At 42.5% G+C, this 7562-nt stretch overlaps 1 pseudogene; it reads right to left on the bottom strand.

The window, feature by feature from the left end:
* The window catches only part of LOC118806582, a 23210-nt pseudogene extending 18054 nt beyond the window's left edge, over nucleotides 1-5156 (bottom strand).
* Nucleotides 5157-7562: the final 2406 nt, after the last annotated feature.

Here is a 7562-nt window from a genome sequence, read left to right as displayed (position 1 = left end):
TAACTGTCTGATGTGACTGTCTCTGGTGTGGCTGTTTTGTTGTGACTGCTTCTGGTATAACTGTCTCTGTTGTGATTGTCTGATGTGACTGTTCTGGTTTCTAGTGTATATGTCTCTGGATTGTCTGGTCTAACTGTGTTTGGTGGGACTGTCTCTGGTGTGATGTTTCTGGTTTAACAGTTTCTACTGTCACTGCTTCTGGTTTGGTGTGACTGTGTCTGGCATAACTGTCTCCTGTTTGTGGTGCAACTGTTTCTGGTGTAACTGTCTCTGGTGTGACTGTTTCTGGTGTAACTGTCTCTGATGTGACTTTTTATTGTGACTGTTTATGGTGTAGCTGTCTCTGGTGTGACTGGTTTGATTGTTTCTCATTAACTGTAGGTATCATGACTGCTTCTTTTGTGACTGTTTCTACTCTGACCTTTTCTGCCATTATTATCTCTGCTGTGACTCTCTCTGGTTTGACATTTTCTAATGTGACTTTCTGGTGTGAATATTTTTGGTTTTATTACCTCTAGTGTGACTGTCTCTGGTGAGACTTTTATTGGGGTGACTATTTCTGGTGAGTGCCTTTGCAGTGACCGTATCTGGTTTGACACTTTCTAGTTGGACAGTATCTCTCTGGTGTGACTGCTCTGCGCCGGCTGTCACAGATATGACTTGAAGCAGACAGCATCTGTCAGGACTGTCTCTGGTGTGATTTTCTCTGGTGTAACTGTCTCTTATTTTATTGTCTCTGATTTCAGTGTTTCTGACCATCTCTGGTGTGACTGTGCCTGTAAATATATTGTTGTCACCGCTGACCGATTTCTATCCCGTTGGAGAGAGCAACCGTTCCTCGCTCATGCAGGACAGTGATGTGGAAGACAGCCTTCATGGCAGGTTCATCGAAGCAAGGGAAGGTTTTACGGGCATGAGTTGGGTGCATTTGACTGGTGGCTACAACCCTGTTAGAGATAAACAGATTTGTTCTTTCAGTTTTTTAACCTCTAAGGACTGTATATCCAGCAACTTACTAATTCCGCTCTGTAAGGGAGGAGGTACAAGGTAGACGTTTGGAATAAAGTGGATTTACAACTGCTGTTAGGAATTTTAAAGTAATTCCAACAGCTTTGCTACAGAACCAGCAGCAGTGGAGGAATTCTCAGCTGAACTCGCTACCAGATATCATGCACTCACCTTTTAATCACACATTTTACACCTCTGAGTAAAGGTTAAAAAAGACAGCGGAAACAGAGCTTACGCAAACATGCTAATTGCTCCCCTGATATTCACATATTCAGCAGTAACATAAACCACACGGTTTATATAAACCCACAACAACACTGCTTGTTTAAAGTTTGGGGACACCTCGTCTTCTCAGCTCTATGCTTATGCTTTGTATATGACGATGAATTCTAACATCACAAACAAGGGTTTAGCTTTTGGCTTTGTTCTCTCCACAGCTTCTATCCTCAGGATATATACTCACATATCTCTGCTTTAAACAGCTGCATAAGCATATTATTGCTCACATTGCAATGCGGACAACAACAGTATCCACTATATATGCTGTGCCATAATACTTCTGAATAAGGATGTTTCACCTCTGTAGTCAGGGCACCATGCACTTAAAGATATGACCACCTCCTTGTTTCTACGCTCATTGTCCATTTTATCAGCTCCACTTACTATATAGGTGCACTTTGTAGTTCTACAGTTACAGACTGTAGTCCATCTGTTTCTCTGATACTTTGTTAGCCCCCTTTTACCCTGTTTTTCAGTGGTCAGGACCCCCATGGACCCTCACAGAGCAGGCACTATTTGGGTGGTGGATCATTCTCAGCACTGCAGTAACACTGACGTGGTGGTGGTGTGTTAGTGTGTGTCGTGCTGGTGCGAGTGGATCAGACACAGCAGTGCTGCTGGAGTTTTTAAACACTGTGTCCACTCACTGTCCACTCTATTACACACTCCTACCTTGTCAGTCCACCTTGTAGATGTACAGTCAGAGATGACAGCTCATCTCTTGCTGTACAGTATGAGCTAATCATCCTCTAGTCCTTCATCAGTGGTAACAGGACGCTGCCCACAGGACGCTGTTGGCTGGATATTTTTGGTTGGTGGACTATTCTCAGTCCAGCAGCGACACTGAGGTGTTTAAAAACTCCAGCAGCACTGTTGTGTCTGATCCACTCAGACCAGCACAACACACACTAACACACCACCACCACGTCAGTGTTACTGCAGTGCTGAGAATGATCCACCACCCAAATAGTACCTGCTCTGTGAGGGTCCATGGGGGTCCTGACCACTGAAGAACAGGGTAAAAGGGGGCTAACAAAGTATCAGAGGAACAGATGGACTACAGTCTGTAACTGTAGAACTACAAAGTGCACCTATATAGTAAGTGGAGCTGATAAAATGGACAATGAGCGTAGAAACAAGGAGGTGGTCAGAATGTTATGCCTGATCGGTGTATACACTCACTCATCATCTAACCTGCTTACATTCCTGGGTCAGCAGGGGGGTGCTGAGCCTATCCCAGTGCTCATTGGCCTCTTTTCCACTGCAAGGCCAAATGGTTCTGAGCACGGAGGGTAACCGTTCCAGTGGCGTTTCCGTACGGACACGGTTCAAAAAGGAACGCTTTTCCGGCACGCTTAGCTAACCATACTTGGGGCCGCAGAACTGTTCAGTGGGATGACATAACAATGTAGCTTTTCACTGATTGGTTCTATGTTAATGTCAGTATTGTACCACGGCGTCCTGCTGCCAGCTCTGCTCACTACAGAACAGGTTCGATTCTGACTAATAAAAGCTTTACTGACACATGTTTGGATGATAATGGCTCAACTCTGAGGAAGCGAAGTCAAGTGGCTGATTAGAGGGACAGAAAGATGAAATTAAACCTGTTCTTGGAGCTGGAGCGCCTGAGCTAAGCTAATGCTAGCGGGCTCCCCTCTTCAAGTTCACTTAGCATAGCTGAAGAGATCCAAACACCCCAGTGCAGGACTAACCAGTGCTCTGCTATCACAAGTATAGGTGATAAAAACCTTACAACAGTGAGAGCAAAGTCGACTGATTGATGGTTGAGTGACAGAAAGCTGTTCTGTAGTGCTTTAAGCTTCAGCCTGCTAGGCTAAAAGCTAACGCGAGTGCACGGTGCCTCCCACTGCAGTACGGGCTCAGTTCCAGCGAACCGAGGATTTAAAACACCCGTTTAAAAAAGACTCGTATCTGAGAGCACAAATTCAAATGACTGCTGTTGAAATGACAGAAAGATAGACATAGAATTGTCCTGTGGTGCTTTGAGCTGTACTGTGCCAGCCAACGCTAATGCTAATGTAGCTAGTTACAGTGTTTCAGTAGCAGATGCTCAAATAACCAGTTTAGAGGATAAAGAAGATGAGAACAGCTGAGAGAGAGAGACTGGAGATGGAGTGACAGACGGAATCAAACATGTTTTGTTGTGGGTGGAGTGTGTGGCTATTAGCCTGTTAGCAGTTAGCCATTCATTTGTGTACTTTTCTTGGGTATTTCCTGGTTCTGATTTAGCGGTGCAACAGATGGAAACAGAAACCATAACAGATCTCACGAGTCCGGACCAGCATGGAACGGCCCAGTATGGCCCGGAGAACCATTTGGCCCAACAGCAGAAAATCGGGCATTGGGCAGAAAGCAGGAAACACCCTGGACAGGTCACCAGTCCATTTCAAATATACATATTATATATAATTATACACATATATATTCACTGCTCACATCTTCAGCTGTACTTCAATATATACATGCTTCAGTACTTAATGGTAAACCTGGCTATAATTTTTCTGCAATTGTTGGAAATTAAGTTGGATGTTAAATGCCAAAGTTTGACACCCCTTCAGTTTGTAAAGTCCCATAATATAATTTGCTAGAGTCTGTTTAAGGAGGTCAATAAGTGTCATAAGGAATCGTCAGCTGATGACAATTATGACTGGAGCATAATTAATTATCTGACTCTTGAAACCGTGACATTCAACAACCATGGGAACAACCTTGCCAACTGTTAAGCATGAGGGTGGATCTATACTTCAAAATCCTCAAACAAGAGTAGAAAGACTGATAGCCAGCTAAACAAAATTGTAAGGGGAGTGTTGCTAAGTACTGAAACTTTTGCACAATGCAAAACTGCTATTTTTTAAGTTGATCAAATATTAAGAAGCTGTGCAATAACATTTGCAGATTGTCATTCTCGACGTCTGGGACGTCAGGGGCTCCGAGACGATCCACATTTTTGCTCTATCCATATGCATTGCAAGCTGGGTTGGAGCAAAAGTGAGGACCATCTGAGGGTTCCTGAGGGCCAGTTTGAGAGCCACTGCTTTAGAAAACCATTACTCTAAATGAGATGTGTGAGTGAAGAACCTTTACAAAGCTTGAAGAACCTCATAATGTAAAGGTTCTTCACCACTGAAAGACTAAAACCAGCAGTGAAGAGCAGCTGTAAAACTTACTTCTCCTGTCCATCCTCCTGGTATACGCTCTGTAAAATCCACTCAGGTCATCAGCGAGCTCCCCCAAGAACTCAGTGAAGACCTTGTAGGATTCTCCCACTTTTAATTTGTCATTTAACCGAATTACAAGATACTGAGTGGTCACCTGCATCCAGTGGTCCCTTATGGTCGGTGCAGGTGTGCTGCCGAGCGCGGTCAGAGTAGGGGCTGCGGTCAGGTTCAGCTTGTTGGAGTGAATGAGGATCAGGTCAGTTTCCTTCACGCACTTAAAGACCACGCTGGAGTTTCCAGTGAAGATGTAGATGCCGCGGTCGTCAGGTTTGAGCTGCGGCCACAGGGTGACATCGTAGGTGTCTGGAAGAAGAGTGTCAGGGAGACGATAGCTGTCCCATGGCTCAGTGGATGGTGCGGTTGTTGGTGCAGCTGTTGTTGTGTTTGTGGTTGTGGTTGTGGTTGTGGTTGTGGTTGTTGTTGTCGTTCCTTCAGTTGGTTTCACCTCATTGTTTTTGGCTTTCTCCTGAGAGTAGAGCACAGACAGAGCGATGATGGTGGTCACCGCTGCAGCCCCCACCACGATTCCGACCACCCCAACAGTCTTGCTGATGTAGAAACCTTTCGCCATGCTGGACGAGGACTGGCAGGAACAGCGTGAGCACCTGGAGAAGGTATCTGCCCAGCTTCTTATTCAGGCCCAGTGCTGATTCTCCACCCACCAGCTTTAATAACTCATCCATTAGCACAGACTGACCCCAGTTCCAGAGGGCAGCTGGTGCTCTCTTACCCACTCTGTAGGATGGAGTGGAGAAGCTACACTACTGTCCAAAAGTTTGTAGACACCTATTTCTTCTGAAATGAATGGTGTTAATAGTTAATAGTGAGTTTGCGCTGCAGTAACAGCCTCTGCTCTTCTGGGAAGGCTCTAGATGTTGGAACATTGCTGTGAGGATTTGATTGAGCATTAGTGAGATCAGGTACTGATATTGGATGGTCAGTTCTAGATCTCCAACTAGAACTCCAACTCCAACTGGATGGAGCTCCATCACTCCAGAGAACACAGTTCCACTGCTCCACAGCCCAATGCTAGGGGGTTTTATACCCCTCTAGCCCACACTTGGTTTTGGGCAAGGTGACCTTAGGCTCATGTGCGGCTGCATTGAAGTGTCCAGTTTTATCAGTCAGTGCTTTTCTATAGAGATTATACATGCTGTGTACACACTAATGAATTTCAATTCACAACATAAAGTAGTGGGGGAGTATACACAATGAAAAAAAACAAGTAATTTAGCAATATAAGGTTAATAAAATATGGTCTGAATAAAAAATACCTTTCAGTGGGGGCAGCAAGTAATATTTGCTTACTTGATGTTTGTTAATAATGTCTTTAGAGGGCGGCAGTGAGTGATGTTTGTTTATTTGAGCTTAATCTGTTTCTGCTCTCTGTTGGAAAATCCATTCATGGTGAGCAAAATGGTCCCCAAAGAAAACTTATCATTTCAGATTTTCCACTATTTTCCATCATCAACATTCCATATAAACTCAGAAGACTCGTGTAGGTTCACTGGTGGTTCTGGATAGTAAATAAAATGTCTATATTTGTGTTGTAGTCATGGCGACCCCTGGTTCCTATCACCACCACTGTAAAGACATCTGAACCATTTCACACCAAACCACTCTGAGTCACTCTGTTTACATCTCACACACTGAATTATGGAGAAAGTTTGAAAAATGGGTGGAATTCTGCTTTAATAGACTAAACTGTTTTACAGTGGTAGCTGTGTTTGAATTTGTCTGTGCGTCTTTAACAGAAAAGGCCAGCAGCACATGGTTCAGTGTCCTCTGAATGGATATCAGCTGATCAATTATCAGCTTTTACAGTGACTCAGTATCAGCCCAAATAAACGTAGCCCATAAAACCTCCACAGCTATTGTAGCCTTATCTAACGGCTTTGGTCTTATCTAGTATTACATAGCTGAGATACAGACATCAGACATCAGCATTACCAGGTAATCATTAGTATTTGGTTGGACTTTTATTCTTCTTCATTTTATAATCAGGTTAATGACTCACACATTAACTTCTCTCCAACAAACGATCATTGATCGTTAATGTTATCATTTCATCATTTATGCATATATACAATTATACATCACCAGTAAATGATGTGCAGTATGAACCCTGGTGAACAGCAGCACCTGGTTTCATCTGCTTCTCTGCTTTTTATTTAGGTTTTGTTGAATAGCCAAAATTCCCCAAGCACATTAGTAATCAAATATTTAAATTTACACTCCACTGTCAATCACTTTCTACCTCAAGACTTAGCACTTAAACCCAATTCTGAAAATGTCCAGAATTTAATTACACCACTTTCAATTAACCTCAGACCCAGAAACACCTGACAAATTCACTGTTTTCCTGAAAATCGCCTTAAAATGCCGACATTCCACATTTTTTTTGTATTTTATTTTTCCGATGTGATCCTCTTTAAACATTTGTGTGGTTCTGTATAAAAAACAGTCATAATTAATTTCTATATGACCATTTTCTAACCTCTCTTTATGCCTTAGAATTAAACAGGCAGGTTTAAAGGTACAGTTACTGCACCTTTAAAACTGATTTATGTATCTTTAGATATATATGTAAATGAGCTCTGTTCTGATTGGCTAACCTGTACTGGGCCTTGTGCACAAAGCAATCTGAAATATTGTATGAGCATGAGGAGGAACTGCTGAGAGGAACTGAGACTCTACTAAGATCTTAGAAACTCTCTAAGATCATGAGGAAGAGGAAGCCGTTCTGCTTTTGGGCCGAATTAGGTTACAATTATAACAAGATTAAACAAGGAAGATTCAACAAAGGCACTGAGATCAAACAGAGGAAAGATAAAGCTAAGAAAAGTCAAGTAAAACACTAAACATAGTTGGACACAGAGATTAAAATCACTTTTATTTACCTTTTTTTTTATTTGAGTTTGTATCCTTAATTAGGAATGTAGTTTAGACGTGTAATAATACTGTTTTTTCATAATTAATCCACACTGTATTATTATATGAAACAAATGGTTATGCATCTTTCAAAAAGTACTATTC

The sequence above is a fragment of the Colossoma macropomum genome, unplaced genomic scaffold (genome assembly GCF_904425465.1).
Source record: "Colossoma macropomum unplaced genomic scaffold, Colossoma_macropomum, whole genome shotgun sequence".
NCBI classification, from domain to species: domain Eukaryota; kingdom Metazoa; phylum Chordata; class Actinopteri; order Characiformes; family Serrasalmidae; genus Colossoma; species Colossoma macropomum.
The sequence above is the reverse complement of the archived record's forward strand: the minus strand, read 5'-3'. Positions and strand labels throughout refer to the sequence as shown.